Genomic DNA, 24,163 nt, shown 5'->3' with positions numbered 1-24,163 from the left:
CCACATTACCCACTCCTATCCAGACACCATCCCGTGTATTAAATTACCCTCACCCTTCAAACCTCCCTTGCCTAGAAGAGGCCTGTCCAACACATGATTAAGTCAGGCTCACCAAGGATAATCTCCTCATGTTAAGGTCAACTGATTCAGAAGTTATGTACCTGCATGATCCTTTCCCTGCAACAGGTGGATTAGAGTTTAACTGAATACTTAGAAAAAGGTATAATTAGCAAAAGGTAGTCATAGACAAGGGGCAGAAATCCTGGGGATCAGCCTAGAATTATTCCTACCATGTTTACCATGCATCTGATTAAATATAATAATGATAAATAAAAATATTTAATGACTTTAACACTGAATGAATATCCATACTGAAAACCCCCACCCACTGAAAGTAGATCCAAGATATATCAAGTTTTAAGCTGTGTCCTTAAAAAAGAAGTTAACCATTTCTACACTGACATGATACCCACAAATAATAGGAAGTTTCCATATGGGTTAAAATTTCAGTGATGACAGTTAAATGGCTTAGTCAAGAACAGTGCTTCACCGCACAAGGTATGTTCATGTCCTTTAAATCGCAGGAAGGTCATGCACAGAGCCTGCTGGGGGCGGGCAGAGGCTTGATCTTCCCCATTGCAGAGTTCAGAGATTCTGGAACGGAGACTTCTTTGACATTACACAGATGTCAGCGATAGTCAGGGAGTCTTCTCTCTCTTTGACCAACCTTGTTTTGGAAGAGGGCAGATCCCTGGGGTGAGCTTCTGACCCCTGTGAACCCGTGTTTCTGCTGCGAGCCCGCCAGGGACCTCCCACAGGCTGGAGACACCAGGCCAGCCCTACGGTGTCCCTGCTACATGCTTTACATCGTTGCCCACCTGCGTCCCTGAAGTCAGCGATGCTGCAACCCTCGGGCTCCGCTCAGCCGGAGGGGGCCGTGTTCCCTCAGGGGTCTCTGGACGTAGGAGAGGACGCTCTTCACAAAGTAGAAATGGAGCCCCTAAGAAGTGACTTTTCCCGCCCCCCCGGGCATTTTTTTTTTTTTTTAAGAAGTAACTAAAGTGACCGAGTTCCCAAGGTCTAGAGCTAGATCCGATCACAGGGCTTCCATAACAAATAGAGATATTTGTCCCCCTTTTACTAGAATTACATTTGAACAACAGAACACGTCCTTGGTCACTTAAAGAGCTTCTCAATGTAAACTAGAAAGAAGACAATTCAGTTGCCAAATTAAGACATCAACTGTTTTCTATAAATATAATAAATGCATTGAGAGGGCAAATCATTTCCAATCCCTCCAAATTAGAGGGAAGGGGTGTGTTTGTCCTCTGGGGTCGTGGTAGAGCTGGGAGTGGAAGCAGCTGTCAGAGGCCCCGGGGACCCTGGCCCCCCACCCCAGGCCCAGCGGGAGGAGTCCGCAATCTAGGGGCTGATCCTCTAGAAGACAGATACCCCAGGTGCGCCGCAGCGGCTCCTCATACGTCTTCCCAGGGGGTCGGGGTTGGGCTGCCACATGTCAGGGTTTAAAGAAATACTTGGGTGAGGCACCGGGGTGGATGGCAGCTTCGTCGTGGGGACGAGGGGAAACCATCAGGGGACAGGAAGCCTCAGGCTGTCAGAACGGGGCATGGGTGCCCAGCTTTCCTGGGTGGCCTCCGAGAGAGGGCAGCCTCACCCGCCGGGTCCCCGGGGGGGGGGGGGGGGGCTCACAAAATAACGTCCCATCCAGCCTTAATGCACGGCTGTCTGCAAAGCTGCTGACAAATATTAGAATAATATTGAGGGCTGCTGGGGGCCAAGCCAACGTCTGAGACTTGGTCCCTCACAGAAGCCACGGCCTAGTGGCTCCGTGGGGCCCGCAGGGTCCCCATCTGGGGGGTGGGGGGGCCTGCAGACGCCCAGCCTCACGACCCTGGGCAAGTCCAGGCGGAGATCCGGGCTCAGCCTCCAGGGCCCCACCAAGGCTCTTCTGTTTAGGACAACTCTACTCTTTAAAGATTTTAAATACTGAGCTCTTCCTTATGTTTTGGTGCCTGGGGAACACATGCAAAGATTTTCCTGGAGCTCAGCTTGGCACACAAGGCATGGTCAATGTTGGCACGCCCATTGTCATCAGGGGGACGTGCCCAAGGAAGTCACAGCCATCAGATGACATTTTAATATGAGGTTGGAATTTTACAATAAATTTATTTTTGACTGATTTTTTTTGGGGGGGGCTGGTTTGGGCAATTACATGCTTTCTCTTTTGGATACATTGGGGGGAGGCATGGTGGGGGTAAGCCCTGTCCCCGTCACCAGGCTGGTACGCTTCACTTCTGCTCTTCCAAAAAAGCCCATGCCAGGGTACCCGGGGGCGTTGGGGGTGGGTTAAGCAATTGAGTGTCTGCCTTCAGCCCAAGGCATGACCCTGGGGTCCCGGGATCGAGTCCTACGTCGGGCTCCCTACAGGGAGGCTGCTTCTCCCCCTGCCTATGTCTCTGCCTCTCTCTTGTGTCTCTCATAAATAAATAAATAAAATCTTAAAAAAAAAATCTGGAGCACCCACATCTGCAAAGCAGTCCACAGACAAAGTCCCTTATCTGACAGCAGCAAAACTGCGTTGAGAGGCTGAATGACTCCAGGTCGGTACGCAGGGTGGTCGGGGGAGCAGCAAGGATTGGTGACCTCTGATATGCTTGTCTGTGAACAGGCTTCTCGAAGGTCCAGCGTCTAGAGCATCCCTCTAAGAAAGTGGGCAGGGTCAACCTACTGACCTTCGAGGCCCCTTCCACAGACATAACACTCTGTGACTGCACCTGGGAGGTAAACATGGATAACGTGAAAGTTTCTGCAAGGCCGTCCGCAGATAGCTAAATGAACACACTGCATTTGGGCTACAGACGTGCGATAATTGAATGAGGCGTTCACAGCGGAGAAATGCATTATTAAAGAGTATTTCCTGCTCAAATCTGCATGCGTTTTTTTTTTTTTTTTTTTCATTTAAGAGGCTGGTCACTTACAATGTTGGAGATGACCTCAAAGAGAATAAATAATTCAAGCTGACAGAGGTGATGCTTTCAAATTCAGAGGATGATTACTAAAATCTACATTTATCAGAAATGTAATTATATCATAAAAATTCTCTCTTCCTCTCTACTTCCTGCCTAAATGACACTGAAATATTCATCATTTATAATTTTAAGTCGTAGGTACATATTATGAGAAAGGAACGTTTATACATCTAACCCAAAGAGAAAGTGAAGTGTCTCTGGAATATGGTTAGGAAAGGAAACCATATGAATAGGGGATAAAAAACATGATTTCTGCACCTTAAGTCTAGAAATATTTAGTGAAAGAGATCTTTGGTGGAAACCATTGTAAACCTCAAAATCAAGAAGCCTCTTAGTAGCCAGGAAAGCGCTGGACTTGCCATCAAAGGCGCCGTGCTCAAGTGGTGACTGTCCCGTTTAGCCAGACAACTCATTTCATTCCAGACACTCAATACTTTGTCAATAAAACCTGGATAGTATGTGATTCATAGATGTGCAAGGACAATTAAGTGAGCCTACCTCGAGAAAAGTGCCCTAAAACTCCACTGTGCTGTAGGCAATTATAAAATAATCACATTGCCCCTTAAAATTCTGAATAAATCCTCAAGCCCTTGATGAAAGGAAGTATTACATTTGAGAAACTCAGCAATATAAGGAGATCAAAACAATTATTCTCCCTGCATGAGAATAAATAAATGATAATGGCAAACAAATGAAAGTAGAGTAAAAGAAACCATGACATAGGGGCGTAGCACAGTGCATGGCTCACTGCCGTCTGCCCTGGTGAGGGCCTAGCAGCTAGAGGACCCAGGCGGCCCCTGGAAATAAAATATCTGTGTCCAGAGCGCCCAGGGCCTGGGGCTGGAGCACCCACATCTGCAAAGCAGCCCACAGTCTATTAAGCTTGGACAACAGGATTCATCTTTTCAACCTGTCAGTCTTCTTATGGATAAAATTTGGGATATTGGTCATATTACTTCTTAGTACTTCTGTAAAGATTAAGTTAGTTACGATACAGAAGGAACCCCTGGGTGGCTCCATGGTTGAGCGTCTGCCTTGGACTCAGGGCGTGACCCTGGGGTCCCGAGATTGAGTCCCACATCAGGGTCCCTGCAAGGAGCCTGCTTCTCCCTCTGCCTGTGTCTCTGCCTCTCTGTGTCTCTCAGGAATAAATAAATGAAATCTTAAAAAAAATTAAAAAGATACAGAAAACAGACAAAGTAGCGCCTGGCACGTAACAAGGAATGAAATCAGTATTATCACAATCTGGTCTTCGTTATTTCCGCCAAAGACCAAATGAAATAAATCTCAGCAAGCAGGGGGCCTGAGATGTATGTACCAGGCTTCACTTAGTTACATGTTCCTGACCTTTACTTTGCTGTAGGCTTTGCTTTTGTCAAATTTTCCTCACAAGAAGGCACAAAGGACCCTTCTGAAATGTTGGAAATATTCTACAAACAATCTATACGGTGGCTAAACAGGTGTGATCAAATAAAGTTCAGTCATTTGTATACTGAAGATTTGCCCATAACGCGCTTCTGCAGGTTACGTCTCATTAAAGTCTTTTATTTTTTTATTTTTTATTTTTCATTAAAGTCTTTTAAAGCAAGGAACAGAACAAGGGTTAAAGTATCCTGCTTTTGCCTAAGAAGGGATGACGTAACGGTGCATACATTTTTTTTTTTTGTACTTTCATTAAGAAACATTGGACCACATGTAAGATACTAATACAAATATAGAGGGTAGAGAGAGAGAGAGAGAGAGAGGGCCATTACAAACAAGTGAGGAAGTAGGTCCCTTGTCCAAATTCCCACATGGTTTTGCTTTTCGGATTATCCTAACACCTTACATATTCTTAAAACACTACAATGAGTTTCCAAAAAAATTCTAAAGGTAAATTTCTGGCTTGGAGCTGTTTTTCAGAAGCATGACTTATGCACAGGAGATGACATTGGTTTGTTTCCACCGGGGACTTGGGGATGCAACAGGATGGCTGTCCATTGTCCCACATGAGCCTTCCCTCCTATTTCACATTTGAAAGTGGAAGTGATGCAGAGCTCTCTTTGGGGTATTTTTGCTGCCATTTTTGGTTCAGCTTTATTCACCTGTGCCCAACCATCCCGACGGGTGGGGTGTCAGGTATTTTCAGGGCAGGCAAGGTGCAGATGTGGAATCCATCCTGGCACAATGCAAGCCAGATCGCTAGGCCGTTATGCTGTGACGCTGGGGATGCTCTGGGGGGTGAAAGCAGGTACTTTGATGGTGCACCAGCCTACTTCCAAGTGACCCTTCCAAGGGTCTCCAGTGACAGTCCACCTCCTGGAGTTCACCCCCGTGTGCGCTGCCTCGCACCCTGCGGCCCACAGCATCAGCAGTGGCGCTGGCACGGCACCTCCAGAATTACACTATAGAAAGACTATGGCTCTGGGATGCCCGGGGGCTCAGCGGTAGAGCGTCTGCCTTTGGCTCAGGGTGTGACTCCTGGGTCCCGGGATTGAGTCCCACGTTGGGCTCCCTACATGGAGCCTGCTTCTCCCTCTGCCTGGGTCTCTGCCTCTCTCTTTCTCTCTCATGAATAAATAAATAAAATCCTAAAGAAAGAACGAAAGAAGAAAGAAAAAGAAAGAAAGAAAAGAAAGAAAGAAAAGAAAGAAAGGAAAGAAAGAAGAAAGAAAGAAAGAAAGAAAGAAAGAAAGAAAGAAAGAAAGAAAGAAAGACAGACAATGTATGGCTCTCCCCTGGCTCCTCTCCCAGGCTCTGTCTCATTCCCGAATCACTCACGCGGTACGGCTTTTGACGGCATTTCCTCAGTTATTTGGAAATATGATATTAAAGGGTTTACACAGCTGAATGAAAGTATATTTATGAGAAATCAAACTATGTATGTGGGGGAGGGTTGAGATGTTCTTCTAGGACCTCTTTAACTGGATTAAGGACCTCAGAGCAATAAGTTTTGGGGAACAGAAAGCATCAGGTGTAATTCTGAGTGTGCTGTTCAATGTCGTTCACTGGCAGATAGTCAGTTAGTCATTCAGCAAACGTTGTGGAGCACCCAGAGGACCTGGCGGGTTTGGGACCCTGCGGGCGTACAGCTAGAAGGGAGCGCTCCACACCCCACGGGTCAGGAGGTGTGAGCCCTGGCACTGCCTCCCACAGCCCCTCCCGGGGCCGAGAGAGACCTCATCTCCTTTCCTCCTCGGTTCCCCAAAGTGCTGGGACAGAGCCATGTGGAGGGGCACAGAATCACCCTGGACCCATGAGCGACCCTACCTGTGGGCCCTGAGACTGGGACTTCAACCTAGAACCGACTCATCCTAAAAACCACTGCTTTGCTTTTTCCTTCTACACAATTTCTTCTTTTAAAGAACATGTCTGAGATGCTCATTCGATTAGGAAAAAAAGAAATCAATGCTTTTTTCACGTAAATGTCTATCGGAGCAACGTCCCACACCCCTACCCTGCTGTCAAACTACCAGATTTCCCGGTCCCTCTGTGCTCAGTGCCTCTCCCTCAGAAGCCGGAGCAGCTTACCCTCCCGTGGGCTCCGTGGCAAGTCAACGGCCCGGCCCCGGCGATGAGTTGCTCCATGTGCCGCAGACCATTTCAAGGAGCAAAAAATTGGAGAACAAAGGAGCTCCTGGAAACCAAAAGACTAGTAGGCAACCACTCTTAGATTTAAATCACAAAGACCTCATTAGGCTGTTCTTGTTCTGCTGTAGCTAACATTTGATTAGGTGGGTGCCTGGAGTTACTGCCTTTCTTAATTAAATCAGACTCCACTTTTACCCACCCCCAGGAAAGATGAGAGAAGAAAAGATGAATTCAGCATCCTCCTCCTTCAAATGCTAATTACCCTAAGCAGTGAAAGTCCTAAATCAGGAGGTTCAAGCCGAGGGCTGCCCCAGCCCCGGGAAGAGCCCGCTCACATTTACTCGAGGCCTGCTCCATTGTGCGCTGGATAATAGGCACAGATGTCGGTCCGCCTTCCTCTGAGCGACTTTTGCCTAATAACCACCTTCAATGTGTCCCAGTTGCACCTGTTCAGCATTTTAAAATGAATTAGTGTGCTTGATTGCCTCCAAAAATCTTGTCCACTTTTGTCAACCTGATTATACGGCCACAATGCAAAGCGATTATATGAGCGGCAGCCTCTCGGCAAACTGGAAGGAGGCCAAGCCAGCCGCAGCGCCAGGGGCTTTTGCTCGCCGCTCAGCTCCGGGACTGCCTGACTTCACAGGGGTCCCTGATGCATAACCTCACGGGATGGCTCTCCCTGCCATCAGGGGCTGGGGGGGGGCCCTGGGGGCTCCCCCCATGGTGTTAGGACCAGGGGCCGACTGACGGATCAGGGCCCACTGCCCACCCAGGACAGGCGGGAGGCTGGGAGGTGACACAGGCCATTGGGATTTTGGAAGATCCATGAGTGGAAGGAGGGGCGGGCATCGAGCAGGACAGAGTGAGCCCTCCAGGCAGGCAGGAGCCCGCAGACCAGCTTGGGGCCTCCTTCAGTCTAGACAGATGCCCATTTGGGGTCCAATACCTGTTCTCCCCTGTCCCGTACACTGCGCTCTTTCCGCTTTCCATGAAATTAGGTTAGGAGAATCGTGTAAAAAGTTATCAATCCGGACATACAGAATATTTGTTTATCTAATTTCTGACTCTCTCTCCCCACTCAATCTATATTCACCCAACACCCTGAGCTTGGGAAACTTCTCATAAAAGTACACTAGTGATTACTAATCAAGTATTTAAGATGACGTTCAAGGGAACTGTAAGGCGTGAGGAAATTCTCCCTGTGCTGTTTCGGACTGTCTGGCACAGAGCAGAAATCCAGGCGGTAGATGGTGAAGGAACGAGTGAACAGATGAGTAAATGAGTGGACCGGGAGGCTGAGTGTAAAAACTAGGGTCAAATCGCCGTCTTAGACGGATCCAGGGAGATATTGATGAAAAGTATTCAAGGACGTATCAACCAAGTGTTGTTCACAGTGATGATCAGACTGTAGAATTGTTGTTGTGCTTTTACTCTTTCTAGTTTTTGATGTTTCCATAATTTCTATAATAATAATGTGAAGTTTTAACAATGTTAAGAAAAATAAAATACACTCTAAGAGAATTTTTTTAAGGTATTTTTATTTATTTATTTATGATAGTCAGAGAGAGAGAGAGAGAGAGAGGCAGAGACACAGGCAGAGGGAGAAGCAGGCTCCATGCACCGGGTCTCCAGGATCGTGCCCTGAGCCAAAGGCAGGCACTAAACCGCTGCGCCACCCAGGAATCCCTCTAAGAGAATTTTTAAACAATCTTTTACACTTTCCCTGATCTATGTCCCTACTTGCTAACAGGAAGTTATCTGCATTATTTGGAGCTTTACTGGTTCATAAGAGGATGAAATGAAATGAGGGTCCCAAATCGTCCTGCAAGTGACATCATTATGAGTATATTCGTGTACTCTGTGATCTCTACCACCAGGGTAAGCAATGTCGGATCTGAAATTTAAAGCTTTAACATAAAAACGAATCTTCAGCAAATCAAGAATAAAGGGAACACGACTCCCATGAAACAAGTCATTTCCTTCAAAGAAGTGGTCTCTGAAAGGAAGTTGACACACAATCAACATAGTGCCCTCCCTTCTCTATGTTTCTGTTGATTATCTTTGATGCCTTATAACCTTGCAGGCCTAGGTATAAGCTTCTGTTTATTCCCCTCTCTGCCTACATATTCCTAAAATACATAAAATAAATTATATTATTACATTTCTTATTAACAAATGATCTCTTTTAAGGAATAGACTCGTGTGATTTTGGAGATGGGCTCGCAGTCAGCAAACCCAGGCAAGAGTTAATGCTGTGGTCCTGAGCCTGCAATCTGCAGGGTGGGCTGGCAACTCAGAGTTATTATGTAACCGTCTTGGGGCAATTTTTTCTTCTCCGGAAAACTTCAATTTTTATTCTTAAGGTCCTCAACTGATTGAATGAAGCCCACCCACATTATCAAGGATAATCTCTTTTACTTAAAGTCAACTGATTGTAAATGTCAATCCCATGTACAAAACACCTTCAGAGCAGCCTCTAGACTAATATTGGACCAAACAACTGGGCACCGTTACTCAAGCAAGTTGACGAAATTAATCATCACACATGCATTTTCGTTTCCCACTCTGCAAATATTTAGTCTGTTCTTCATTTGTTTCTCAGCTGGTTTTGCCCATATTTTATTGGGACAAGAACTGCGTCTTATTCACATCTATATCCTCAGGACAAAGGATAGAATTTTTCCCAGAACAAATGCATATAATTTTGGTTGCTTGGATGAAAGGAAGGAAGAAAGGCAGGGAGGGTGGATGGATGGATGGATGGATGGATGGATGGTGAAAGGAAGGACGGAAGGAAGGATGGATGGATGGATGGTGGATGGGAGGACAAAAGGCAGGAAGGCTGGATGGATGAATAGATGGTGGATAGGAGGAAGGAAAGAAGGTGGGAAGGCGGGCTGGATGAATGGATGGTGAGGGAGGGAAGGAAGGAAGGAAGGAAGGAAGGAAGGAAGGAAGGAAGGAAGGAAGGAAGGAAGGAAAAGGAAGGAAGGAAGAGTAGATAGATGAATGGATGGAGATGGAGGAAGGAAAGAAGGTGGGAAGGCGGGCTGGATGGATGAACGATGGAAAGAAGGAAGGAAGGCAGGAAGGAAGATGAATAGCCCAAGGCCCTTGGACACTACTTCCTTCTACAGCGCTCTCTTCTTCGCTGAACCCTTACACTTTCTGTATCTGCACCACAACTCTTGGCTGCTAGTCTAATGCTGATTGTGCTTTCCAAGGAAAAATTTAAACTCAACGCCTAAAAGGCTGTATTCTACAAATCCTTTGTATTGATTCCACTAGTACCCTAGCAAAGTAATGGAAAAATAAAGAAACCAATGACTATTTATGACATGATTCCAAAATTTAGTTCTTTTGATAGTAAAACATGCAAGTATACGTGGCTACTGATCAAAAACTTCCACACCATCTTTAAACGTAATCTTTCCGTAACCGTGGCCGAGGTCTTACTGTTTTCCTGTGTAACAGCTTGCAGAAACTATGACTCATGGCAGGTGGATGGTTTTGCTTTGTGCCATCTATGGTGCTAGCGGCAGGTCGTGTTGCCTAGAACAAGACATCAATTAATCCTGGTTTAATTGTCAAATGTGGGAAAGACAAGACAAAGTAAAGCAGTGATTTTGTGGCTATTTATCCTCATTTTTTCTGATGTTTTTGATCCCTCTGCATCTTCCTCCACCCTGACTTCTGTCCCAGGATCCTCCCCAGGGTGGATTACATGAATGGCTCCATTGCCCTTTGGCTTTAGGTTGGGTGTACGCATGGAAAATTGGAGGAGAGAGAAGACACGTATAGAGAAGAAAATCTAGGGAGCCGAGGCCACAGGTCCACGTGGCAGGCCCCACCACGTGCCATAAGGATCTCTCCAGTTCTCCTTGGGCTCTCACTGGGATTTGCACCAGTCCCCCCAGCAGCCACCCACCATTATAAAGCTTCTCCTACGCTATAGGTTTTTCACTTTCTCAAACTTCACTTCCAGGGACCAAAATCTGCTCTGAAGATCTGGGACTGCATAACAAATTTTCCCCCAACCTGGCGCCTTACAGAAAATAAATTGCTACCTTACACGATTTCCGTGGCTCGGCATTCAGCAGCAGCCAAGCTTGGTGCTCTGGGCTCAGCTTCGCTCTTGAAGCTACAATAAGGATCTTGGCTCAGACTACACTCCGGAGGCTTGTGTGGGTTGTAAGATCCACTTCCAAGCAACTCACTCATGTAGCCCCAAGCTGTGCTGGCTCCGGGTGGGGGTCCTCAGTTCCCAGCACGAGAACCCTCAGGACACAGCAGCTGGCTTCCCCGGGGACGCGATCCGGGGGCAGCAAGCTGAAGGATGCCTTTGATGATCAAGTCTCGAGAGCCACGTGCCGCCGTTTCCACAGAATATTCCTGGGGACACAGCTCAGCCAGTCTAACAGAGGAGGGAAAACACAAGGGCGTGGACACCAGGAGGCGAGGGGCCTGTGGGCCGCCTGGCAGGATGCCTGGCACTCGAGGCCGTGCCCACCGTCCCCCAGGGCAGGGCTGACCTGGTGACGACGAGGTGAACAGCAGCTGGAAGTGTGATGTGCTGCAAGGATTCCCGGGGCAGGCGTGGAGAGGCCACATGGGGCGGCCCAAAGCCGTGCCCCCTCCCTCCTGGGGCCCTCCTGCTGCCGGGCCCCCTTTACACTGGGCCTCAGCTTCGCTCCCCACCTCCAGAAGCTAGTACGAGGGTTCCTGGCCTCTGCTCACCAGAGTCAAACTTCAGGGGTGCAGGATTGTGATCCGCAGCAGACACGCCTGGGAGGAGCAGGGGTAAGGGGGCTCCCCCACTTTCATCAAACTGGGAAGGTGGCATGGGCTAGAGGGAAGAGAGGGCGGGGACCCCTGTGGGCTCCAGGGCAGTTGAAACCCCCACGATGCCTCGGATACCACAAGGCCCCGCAGACCTCCTGTCCTATGAGGGCCCCTGGATTTCAAGGTGCTCCCAAGCCCCATGCGACGAGGGACAGGACTGGCTTCAGAGATGCTTCGCCCATACAAACGGTCCACCAGAGGTATTTGTTAAAGTGTGTTTGCATATCGTTAGGAAAATTAGTCCCTTAGAAGTTCCTCTAGGGTGCCAGGTTCATCCCAGCACCCAATAACTGCTTTGCCTGTAGACTCTCATAACGCCCTGTTCTCCCGGCAGAAATAATACGGCTTCAAAAAGCCGGGGCGAAGTTATTAAGCTCATAAAGGCCCCGTGGCTGTGCCCTGTCACCACCGCCGCTGTTCAGCCCCCTTGCCGGGGCCCTTGCGGTTACTGCCTCCCTCTGCAACAGCACTGACTGCCTCTCTGGCAGACTCGGTGGGCCCCAGCCTGCGTGTACTTCCCTGTCTACACCCGTGGCTTTCCGAGGGCACGGACTGTTTAGTTCTCTGTCTGCAGACAGGAGCGGTGACTCAACCGAAGAGATAACAGAATAAGCTGTGATTTCTCAGATGCCAGCAAACTATGGACTTGGCACCTTAGGACGCCGCCTTCTAAACTCATCTCTACGGGACACCCGGGGAGCTCAGCGGTGGGGCGTCTGCCTTGGGCTCAGGGTGCGACCCCGGGGTCCCGGGATCGAGTCCCACGACGGGGCCCCCTCAGGGAGCCTGCTTCTCCCTCTGCCTGTGTCTCTGCCTCTCTCTCTCTCTCATGAATAAATAAATAAATTGAGGAAAGAAAGAAGAAAGAAAAGAAAGAAGAAAGAAAGAAGAAAAAGAAAGAAAGAAAGAAAGAAAGAAAGAAAGAAAGAAAGAAAGAAAGAAGAAAAGAAAGAAGAAGAAGAAGAAGAAGAAAGAAAGAAAGAAAGAGAAAGAAGAAGAAAGAAAGAGAGAAAGAAAGAAAGAAAGAAAGAAAGAAAGAAAGAGGAAGAAAGAAAGAAAGAAAGAAAGAAAGAAAGAAAGAAAGAAAGAAAGAAAGAAAGAAAGAAAGAAAGTCTCTGGGATCTGTCCCTTCTCACCCGTTCCTCTGTGCCCTTCAGGCCACAGTCAGGTCCCCCCAACAGCACCCCCACAGCCAGGTCCCCCCACCCCACCAGACACGTGTAACCCTCTCACTGAAGGACAGGCTTTCACATTCCGAATCAGAGCCCGGTCTCAGGCCAAGCTCGGGGCTCGGTGGCCTGCTGCCGGTGAAAGCAGGTGATCTGTCCCCTGGGCGACGCCAGGGCCACACCGGGTGCCCGCTCGTCCTGCCACTTAGATGCCAGCCGCCTCCAGCGAGGTATCTGCTCTCCTGACCCCGCTGCCTAGTCCGTAAAGCAAAGATCACCGTGACAATTCTGGCCGGTGCCCAAGTGCCCGGCAAAGGCCGCCCGACGGCAGGCTCAGCCTCAGGGACCTGGGATCCCAGGCTGCGGTGGCGCCCGGCCAGGCAGGTGCGTGGGCTCAGGGCTGGCTGGTGCACGGGGGAGCAGGCCCGGACCTTGCCTCCAAGCAGCTAAGGAGCACCTTCAGGGGACTGCAGCACGTTGTGCCACACAACGCTGTTCACACCCAAGTCTCAGATCGCATATGAAAGCAGGGAAACTGAGGCACAGCCTCAACTCTACAGCTCCAGAGGCTGAAAACTTCGGCCAGATTCAGGACTAGACCCGCCCCCCCCCCACCTCCACCCCGATTTCCTCAAGCTGCTCCAGCAAAGCTACACTTTGTTAGCGAACACCCCATGAATTCACCAATTCAGTTTTACGCAGCTATGCAAACAGTGAGCTTAATTCTGTTTTCTTTACGAATGGGGCAAAGAGCCTCCAAAGGTGGTAAATCAAGTTCAATTATTTTCATTACCAAGTCCTTTTCCCCATGAAACTCCAAGTCAGCATTTGAAATGACCAGCCTCTTAAAAATAATTAAAAGCAGACATCTGGAAAACACTGGTTACTGAGGCATCCACAGCCTCGGCAACGTCCTCTATGGATAACCAGGTCTTAGTCTGAAAAAAGGAGTATTTTCCATTTTGTTTTAAACAGAAGCTTATTGCCCATGCACATGAAACACAAATGTCCAACAAAAAAATTCACTTTTTTTTTTTTAAATTTCAGCAAGTTAATGTCAACACATGTTATTAATTTTTGCTACCAAGCCAGTCTTGGTGGGGAGTCTGGAAGCATGGCCAACCAGAGTTTAATGAGCTGGTGGTTGTTCAACAGCACACGTATCACAAGGAGGCCAGATGGACCATTCAATTATATCCTCCACATGCTTTTTTGGAATGTGGAAAGGCCACCCCCCACATCTCTGGCACACCTCGTGATCTCTGTGAAATCCTCTCGCTCTAGATCCTCTCGATGCATCTCCGTGGATTCTCCAAGACCAACACCAGCCCTGCTTGCAGTCTTGGGCTTTAGCACCTGTCCGCTGAAGCATCTCTGTCACTCCTTCCATTTTTTCTCACAGAACAACATCCTCAGCAACACACATATTTTATCTTCTGTAGCTTTTTTTCTTCCAGTCCTTTCACTGACAGGAAAACAATCCACTGCTTGTTATGTACATTTCTACAAGGTGGACAAGCAAAGTTTTTAGTGTTTTGTCTGAAGTGCATAATCCATTGTATTCTGTAAATTATTTTAAGATTTTATTTATTTATTCATGAGAGACAGAGAGAGGGAGGCAGAGACACAGGCAGAGGGAGAAGCAGGCTTCACGCAGGGAGCCCGATGCAGGACTCGATCCCAGGATCCCGGGATCACGCCCTGGGCTGAAGGCAGACGTTCAACCACAGAGCCACCCAGGTGCCTCTACTCTGTAAGTTTTGAAGAAACCTGCGTTTTCTGAGATCAAAGTCGTCAGTAACTTTTTAACCATTTTCCTTTTAAAACAGAAGGAATATGCATAGACAAGTTTCCCTTAAATGACAGAATGATTCCAGGACCCAGCAAGTCATCACAATGATAATGAAATAAATAAACAAAAGAGCAAACCAACTGGCGTGGGACGCTGTGTAAGGGCACATGGCATTAATTTCATTCATTCAACAACTAGTTGCTTGCTGAGTGTCCACCATGTGTGACAGGACTTGGTATCTCTGGTGGTCACACAAGGACAAACGATGATTCTTCGGTGATGATCTCTGGTTTCTAAGAACAACAATCCACAAGCAAGTAGGCCATACACAGGGGTGAGAGTGAAAGGTGGTCCGTAGTATGTCCTGTAAATCTCGCTTTGTGCTGTGATCTTCCCTGGAGCCCCCCAAAGCACCTGTTCTTTTTATCATTGTACTTTCGCATTGTATTACAGTTGTGTATTTTCTTTCTTCCTGTTTAGACAGGGAGGTTTTAAAGTCGTGTGCCTTGGCTTATTCATCTTTACACCTTTATTGCCTCAACAAAGTGGCTGGTTCAAATGTGTAAATTCACACACTGTGTAGAAAAAAGGAACAAACTCATGAACTCATGGACTCCTGGTGATTCCATCTAAAACCAATGACATCCACAAGATCATGAGAAGTGGTCATTAGCTAGATCGATTGAGTGAAAGAGGGAAACACAGTGTGTATCGCAAATAACTTTCCCAAGGTACTCCATGCCACCTTCAGGCGCTCTTCCTACACATCATGAGTTTAACTGGAAATATAGGTTATATAAGACCAAGGTAGAGAAGACCAGGTCCGAAGCACTGGAAAGAAATCCCAAACTTGAGTCAGAACAGAAGCTTATGTTCGCCGATGCACACTGCCTGGAACGGTGGCCCAAACAAAGGGAAACGAAGGAATAAGGAGGGTGAATCTTCAGAGTAAACGAGTCAGAGTGTAAGGGGTGTGTAAGGAATAAGATGGAGAAGTGACCAAAGGCAAGATCCTGTTTCTTGAGGTGTGCTTTCACTTTTAAGTGAAGATTCAAGGTAAGTCATGATAGTTCCCTTGTATTTACAATTTTCACAAATACATGAAAATATGTTGCAAATACATAACCTTATCATGTAACATAAGCCAAACACAGACAAAATTTCTAGATAAGTTAGGCCATGCTCAAGAATCCCTAAAGTTTTTGAGTATAAAACCTCATCGAGGAGAAGGAGTAAAGGGTCTTGCTGATAATAAGAGGACGATCATAATGTAGGGGTATCTGTATTCAGCCCCTACTCTTTGTCAAACACTGTCCTAAAACCTACACATGTTAACTCATCCCATCCTCAAAGCTCTGCAAGACATTTAAAAAGGTATTAAAATCTTCACTCTGTACATGGAGATTTACACATAGAGAGTGTATAAATCTTGCGCAAGGTCATTAGAGGTAAGAAGACGTAGAGTTTAGGTTTAAACCCAGGCATTTTGACTTTGGAATGATACACACTACATGCCATGATTTTAGAGACATGTGTTACTGAATACCTGGTGGAACTTTTTACTTATTATTTGTAAAAATAAATAGAAAAGAAAATTCATTCCCATACTTTCAATTTAACATTTAGAATTCAGGTCAAATACTGGTTAATTGTAGAAACATATAAACCAGTTTGAAAACAAGGGGCTGTAATGTTTAACCTTTTCAACATTTTACATGACTTATTTATCTCTCAAGTGAATACTTTATCCTAAATTTTTTAAATTAATTTTTAATATCAGGTTGCCAATAGGTCTCCAAATAGTGAGAAATATGGATGATGCCTATTTCTGCATGGCTGGAAATTTTCTTCAGCAGGTCTGTGAGCATGGGTCAGCCGAGCTGACTATGGAGTGTGCTTGCTTCCCACACAAGTCAGCTCACTCACACAAAAAGCAACCATGTTCCTTGACCTTAAAATTTGCCCTGGCTCTAGCCAACTATATCACAAATGTTTTTCCTTTATCATCTTTAAAAAGAAGAAAAAAGGTAAAGATAGTATGCGTAATTTAGTTAACCCATTGCCACAGTTGCGATCACAATCCAAAAAATACATTCTATATATCGCCTGTGAATTCATTAGGTAAATTGAAATAAATTAAAAATATGATTTTATAATATATATAATCTAAACATAATGCCTATTGACCAGTTACCAAAACTATGCAAGAAACCAGAGCTGGAAAACAGAAAGCAGTGGTGCCTGTTAATGTAGTGTGATCTCCTGAATCATATTATTGAGAATAAAAACCTTTTTAAGTAATTTGTATTGCCTTTATTACACTGGAAATAAAATATCAAAGACTGGTTTCATTTTCCCACATGCAAAAAATGCATTAATAAGTTTAACATTATTCTGAACATAAGTGCTACCAATGAAAAAATATATCATTACAGCAAATTGTTAAGAAATTGAGCCTTGAGTGCATTTTTCATTCAGACGATTTGGGGATGGGGAGAAATGAAAAAGCGTTGTTTGTGTTTTGCTCCTCTAGCTGAGATTTGTCAACCAACATTGCTTTGCTTTAATTTCCTAAAGTAAACCCATCCCTTGCCTAGCAAACAAAAGCCTGCCAGCATCTTGTTGTCTCCAACCGTCTTTTATTGCTTTTTTGAAGCAATTATTTGTTTGAAAGAAACAACTTGGGCTAGAAGGGACATTCAACCCCAAATTCTAAGTGGATCTATTCAAGCAAACTTGGAAAAAGAAAGGTGTGTTCTGATCTGACGCTCATGGGTGAGGGCCTGTCTACAGCACAAAGGGCTCTGTTATTTCTGTATCAGAGTCAACAGTACAAACGATGACAAAAGAAGAGCCACAGACATGACTGACGAGCGAAGCATTAGCCACCAGGTATCCGCGGAGCACAGGACACAAGGCTGTCAAAGAACGTGGCACCCACATCAGCTATTCACTTCCTCAGTGGAGCACATGCTTTGGGGAGTCCTTGGCAACAAATTTCTGATGAGGACAAGAGCTACAGTTTTGGTAAAATATAAAGTGAGTGGAGCCATGAGAAAATCAGCTCATAATTCTAGTGCGTACAGAACTCAGCAGGGACTTTCAGAAATCACGGAGTTGGAATCCCTGTTTGCCCATAGACTGTCCGGCAAAATTTGTTTAAATGTGGTTCCATATTCACATTCTGATTTTCATATTGTAAATTTTGTAGATGCATGCACACGTGGGTCTGTTAGACTGTGTATAGGAAATAAATATGTTAACTATATACGTAAAATAGGTGAGAGTGAATGATAGGGTAGTGCATAATATGTGTGTATGGAAATTAGAATGTGCATCTGAACTCAGTATATATTTTATATTCTATATATTGACTCACATGTGAGAGAGAGAGAGAGAATGATCACACCATCACTTTGGGGTGACACAACAGTATATAATTACATATGGCCCGTAACTCTCTGATAGATGAATCGATACATAGGAGACAATCACATACAGTTTAGAATATTCTAATCTAAGAAGTGTTCAGCTCTCCTTTTTCCCATTTTAATACATCAACATCTTTCTTCCTAAAAAGCGAAGAGCCGAAGAGCTCATCTTTGTCATGCTGTATCCTTCTCTGAAAAGGGAGAAAGGTGTAATGAAATCTTTTATTTTTCTGGCACGATTCTCCATGCACGCTTACAGCAAAGGATGTGCACAAATTAACCAACCCTCGGTTCAGATTTTACAATTCAAAGAGTAACAGTGTGAATTTGAGACCTAGGCTGGGGAGGCCAAGTCACTGGGGCTTCCGGGATCGGAGTAATTGGCCCAGGGTCACGCCAGGTAGAAAAGGCACACAGCTACACAGCTTCACAGACAGGATTGGCCCTCGTGCTCCCCTCTGAGCTGGGAAACCACAAGCGGGCTCATCCACTGAGCTTGACCACAGCACCAGTCTGGCCTCTGTAACTCACGGTGGCCCGTGCGCCTCTGCTGTCCTCTCTGCTTGACAAGTGCTGCTTACCCCGTACCTGCGGCAGCTGAGGAAGCTCTGGTGATGGGTCCAACAGGAGGCAGGCCCATGTCTGGAAAGAACGAGAAAGCAGAATGGCGTGGGGGGGACCTTTGGGAGAGAGTAGCAGGGGACACTTCATGCTTCCAGGACTGCCACAAGATGGAACGACAAGATAGAAATGTTTGTTTGCAGTACACTTCCTTGCACGCAGCAGGCGACTAACCCATATTAATTTCCTTCCCTTTCTGCATGATGTTTCCTAGAAGGTATGTCTTGTCTACAAAATGATAGTGGCTGCCTATCTCTGGAATTCCATCCGGGATTAGCATTGACAAATTGACAAGCAAAGAAAGAAAAGAAAAGAAGAGAAAAAAGAAAAAAGAAAAGAGAAGAGAAGAAAAAAGAAAAGAAAAGAAAAGAAAAGAAAAGAAAAGAAAAGAAAAGAAAAGAAAAGAAACAGAAAAAAGAAAAAAATAACCATCCTTCTTCTCTGTACAAAAATCAAAATTAGTGGGGCAGGGACGCTGCCCCTTTCTTTGATGGGTCATGAGAGAATCAGAGAGCTTTCAGGAAGCAGCTGGGATCCAGGTTAGGTTCAAAGATTTCCAGCAGCACATTTTGGTGATTAAGAAAAGCAAATGCTTCATTTCTGACTGGCTTTGTCTGGACGCCTGACACTTCCGACTGGCTCCCGAGATGTTTAATCCTCTCTTCTTTCCTTCCCCAGCAAAAACATTCACACATTTCCCTGATAATGTGGCATATTAAGAGGATATAGATTTTCATTTCTTTGGCTTCTGTAAGCCTCTGACTATATTTTTCTTGGTAAAAAACTGTCTCCTGAGGGACATGGACTGGGGGTGCTTGTATAAATAAGCACCTTGGAAAACCAAAGTACCGGGGAGACCGGCTTGAGGATGTGCTGAGCTTTCTGGGGAGAAAAGTGATAAAGAAGACTCTGGAATAATAGAGTAAAAGTGATTTCTTTTTCCTTAGATGTGTTTTTCCTACATTTTTACATTGAAAAATGTAAAATAGATCAGAAGTAAGAAGGAAAATGACCACTCTATATTTATACATTAAGTACATATAAAAAATGGTTTATATTTAGGCAAATGTACATATTTGTACATGTATATTTTTTCCCAAACCATTTAAAATAAGCAGCAGACATCAGGATCCCTCATTCCTATAAAATTTGTTGTGTTCCTCCTAAGAACAAGGACATTCTCTCACATAAACACATGACACTTCAAATCTAGCAAGAGTAACAACAATAACAGAATTTGGTAACCATAAAATATCCAACCTGTGTATATATTTCCCTAATTTTGACAGAAATGCCTTCTATATCTCTTAGTTTTTTTCTTATTCTTTTTCTTTTGCATGGAAATGCAATTAATGCCTATGCATTGGATTCCATCGTTATGCCTCTTTAATCTTTTTTATGGACTAGACCTCTCCCTTGCATTTGTTTGATTGATTTGAATCACATTGTATGTAAATGTGGTCCACAACCTTGCAGAATGCCCCAGCCCTCTGTGCTCCCGGTTTCCTCCTGGTGTCATTCGACTTGTTCTTCAATCTCCTGTGGTCTCTCTGAGCTGGAAGTTAGGAGGTCAATCACACACTATGGCCAAGGGCCCATCTGGTCTCCAGCCTGTTTTTGTGAATAAAGTTTTATTGAAACACATATTGCCTAGGACTGCTTTTGTGTTGACAGAATTGAGGAGTAATAAGAAAGGGCATAGGGCCCACAGATCTCTCTTTTCTGCCCCCTTTGCAGGGAAAGTTTGCCAGGCCTGGTCCAGAAGTCCAGTAGATGCATAGTTAACAGGTTGGCTTGCATCTCTCATGCTGACATGGGGCACCTGCTTCTACAGCAGATCCGGAGCTGTGTGTCCCGCTGCCTCCTCCCGACCAATCATGCTCAGCTCTGCCATCAACTCTGCACGGGAGGACAGCATGTTTCTTTTCAGTGTCTAAGGAATATGTGAGGAAATGCTTCGACACTGAGTCATCCTTCCCCCAAATTTTGCAGATTTTCACTGATGATTTTTTTTTGCCTGAATCTATTGTTTCTCATCAATCAGGACTTTTATGGGTTTTAGATGGCATTCTGGTAGAAACCAAGTGTTGCTTGTTTGTTTTCTCTTAGTTCTGCTTTTCGTTTTTGAGTTTCTCAGCAAATTCCTGGCTTCTTACCTGTTCATGGGAAAAGCCTACCATTAACTATTTTTAATGTTCGATTTGTCGCACTGAGTTTGCAGTGGAAGCTTCTTACAAATGGTTTTTGCATCCCTTTGACATGACCCTTTCAATAGTTGATACTCTTGGGCTCACTGGCATGTAAAGGGTGTCTCAAAAGGACTTTTTTGCGTGTTCCCTGCCCTGCAGCCAGAATCCGTCATTTCTCTGAGGAGGCTTAGTGCCTGTTTGTGAGGAATGAGATTTAGAATCTAAGATCCAGGCACTTGTTCCCTGCTGCAGAGGGGTCACTGCTTACAGGCCTGGGGAGAAGCTACAGCTGAAAAACAAAACACCCTTATGAACTGGTGCTGTTCTTCCCACTGCAAATTTCATGTCAGGGAGTATTCCCCACATACCTATACCTGTTGTCTCTTACACTAAAAAATCACAGTTCCTAAAACATTGATATATGTGTAAGTATGCATTTATAATTATACTATAATTATATTTTTACATTATATATAATATGATTTACATGACATTATATATAATTATATATTATATATAAATATACATAATTATAATATACTTTAAATTATTACATATTTATAATTATATTATTATATGTTACTTACAATTATTATTATATATATGTATATAAGATTTTGACATTTCTAAGGCAATATTACTTCTAATAAAAAACTGTATGACATTACATAGTTCTTCTTGAGAACATATCCCCAGGATGTGCAGCCTGGGCACTGTGTCACAATTTATTTGACAGTGTTTTCATTATGTAATTATAAACATAGTTTCAATTTTAGGCTTTTTCTCTTTCTGATTGAATTTTTCTGACACATAAGGCATTTTTGGCCTTATCCTGGCCTCCTGGCGAAGCCGTCCACGGACGGGCTCAGAGCACAGACTCCTCCTAATGGGAGGGTGCAGGGGGGAGCTGCGGGGCCAGCGGCAGAGCCCGGGGAGATGCTGCAGGACACTCGCAGAGGGACGAAGCGCGTCCCCAGAGCCCCCTTCTCCGGCCTGGGCTGCCGAGCTCCAAGCTGGGATGTGCCGAGGACAGCGTTCCCAGGGCCACGATCCGTCCTCCCCGTCTAGGGACGGAGGGAGGTTGGAAGCGAGCCAGCCCACCCTAGGAGCAAGCCCCTCGGTGGGTGGCTTCCTCTCCTTCCCTCCACCCTGCTGGTGACAGCCACCTGTCAGCCACCTGTCTGTCAGAGACAGGCCATGGGTCTAGTTTCTCCCAGCACCCTTGCTGTGCTTCAGAATCCGTGCCTCCACCTGGGGACCCCAGTTTTTTGAAGGGTTCAAAAGAAGCACGAGGATTCTGTAACTGTTCTGGGTTTTCCTGATTGTGAAGAGGTAATGTTCTTCTGGGCCTTTTTGCTCCCTAAAGGACGCAGGGTGTCAGTAGCTCAACAGCTGGGGAATGCAAAGTGTCTGCACGGAAGGGGATGTAGAACAGTCATGTGCTGGTGGGAACTGATCTGCAGAGCCGTTCTGATGAGCAACCTCACAGCACATGGCCGAGTTTGGGGGGAAGCCCGGCCCAGTCCTGCCCTAGACTCCTTACCCACAGACATTACACTAAGGTCTCAAACAGATCCAGAATGGACCTTCTCACCCCAGTTCATCACACTCTTGTTTGTGCTGGTGAGGAACCGGCTGGTCTCAGCATCTCTCACTGGGGGACTGGGTAGGAGACACAAAGGGGGTACACACCTCACAGTCATACGCACCAGCTCAAAAAAGCGGGCCAGACTTGGGGTTTCTGGGTGACTCCCTAGGTGAAGGGTCTGTCTTGGGCTCAGGTCATGATCTCAGGATCATGGGATTGAGCCCACCTCAGGCTCCCTGCTCAGTAGGGAGTCTGCTTCTCTCTCTGCCCTTCCCTCTGTGCATACTCTCTCTCTGTCTCACTCAAATAAATAAATAAAATATTTTTAAAAAAGAAAAGAAGAAAGGAAAGAAAGAAAGAAAGAAAGAAAGAAAGAAAGAAAGAAAGAGAAAAAGAAAAAGAAGAAAGAAAGAAGAAAGAAAGAAAGAAAGAAAGAAAGAAAGAAAGAAAGAAAGAAAGAGAAAACAAGCCAGACGTTCTCCCAGTAATGTGAGAGGATCTTACCACGTTACTGCTGGTTTCTGCAGTGCAATGACATTTACATAAATTAAAAATAATGCATATAAACCAATAATGCAGACTTTGCAAGAATAGATATGAACAAAGCGATACACGTTACCATATTAGAAAGACTGCCTATGGGAGCCCAGGAAATGGGATTGCGGAGTGAGAACACAAAGAAACAAATAGTAATAACCAATAAAAATGATAGTCAGCAATGACTATATACTGGATACAGTGCTTTGCACAAATTAACTTTTTTAATCCTCAGAACAGCACTAAGAGAATGGAGTTATTATTACCTTCATTTTACAAAGGAGAATATGGACGCACAGAGACAAGAAATAAATAGCCCCCGATATCACAAACAGCGAGGTAGGAAATAAAACAAGTAGATCAATAATGATAAAGGATCATGAGCTGAGGAGAATGATTAACTCGACCCTCTGTGCCTGAAGTTTACTAATAGTCATATTATGATAATAATAAAATCAACAGTGGCCACGGCCAATAATAGGCACGCACTGGTTTTCTTATAGTGTTTGCTGTGATTAGTTTCATATAAGCACAATCTAAGCCTCTATAAAAGAGAGAGACTCCAAATTACTTTGACATAAACTACATAGCTTATTTTGCTCCGTTTTTAGATCTTATTGAATATTCCAGCTTAACTCCCATTATGTTATGTTATGTTTTGTTTTTTCATTTTGCATCTCAGCCAGCAAGAATGCAGAAAAGACCACGGAATTGGTATTCACTTCTTTTAAGACATAATTCCGATGTTGTATATATGGTTCCATTTACCAATAGTTGAAGGACCAGACCCAGTCACAGATTGGAAAGTGGAAGTCTCCAGCCGGGTAGCCAGTTCCGGGTACAACTCGGAGTGCCGGGGAAAGGAGTAAAGTGGGAGAGACATTGGCAAATAATTTTCATCCCTTACTTTCCTTCATTCAGAAAAATGTATCACCTACGTACATTTATCTTCCACTTTCTCATCAAATATTTTAGATTGCTTAGCAATCAATCAAAGATAATCATTGTCTGGTTTCTCTCATATGTGGATTTTAAGAAACAGCACAGAGAATCAAAGGGAAAATTGAATGGGAAGTCATCAGAGAGGGAGACGAGCCATGAGAGACTCCTGACTCTAGGAAACAAAGTGAGGGTCCCTGGAGGGGAGGTGGGTGGGAGGATGGGGTCACCGGGTGACGGGCAGGAAGGAGGGCACGTGATGGGATGAGCAACTGATAAAATATTGAACACTGCATCTGCAATTAAGAATGTACTATATGTTAACTAAGTAAATTTAAATTTAAAAAAATAAAAATAAAAGGGGCACCTGGGTCGCTCAGTGATTGAGCATCTGCCTTTAGCTCAGGTCGTGATCCCAGGGTCCCGGGATTG

Source organism: Canis lupus, chromosome 17 (assembly GCF_011100685.1).
Source record: "Canis lupus familiaris isolate Mischka breed German Shepherd chromosome 17, alternate assembly UU_Cfam_GSD_1.0, whole genome shotgun sequence".
NCBI classification, from domain to species: domain Eukaryota; kingdom Metazoa; phylum Chordata; class Mammalia; order Carnivora; family Canidae; genus Canis; species Canis lupus.
The sequence above is the reverse complement of the archived record's forward strand: the minus strand, read 5'-3'. Positions refer to the sequence as shown.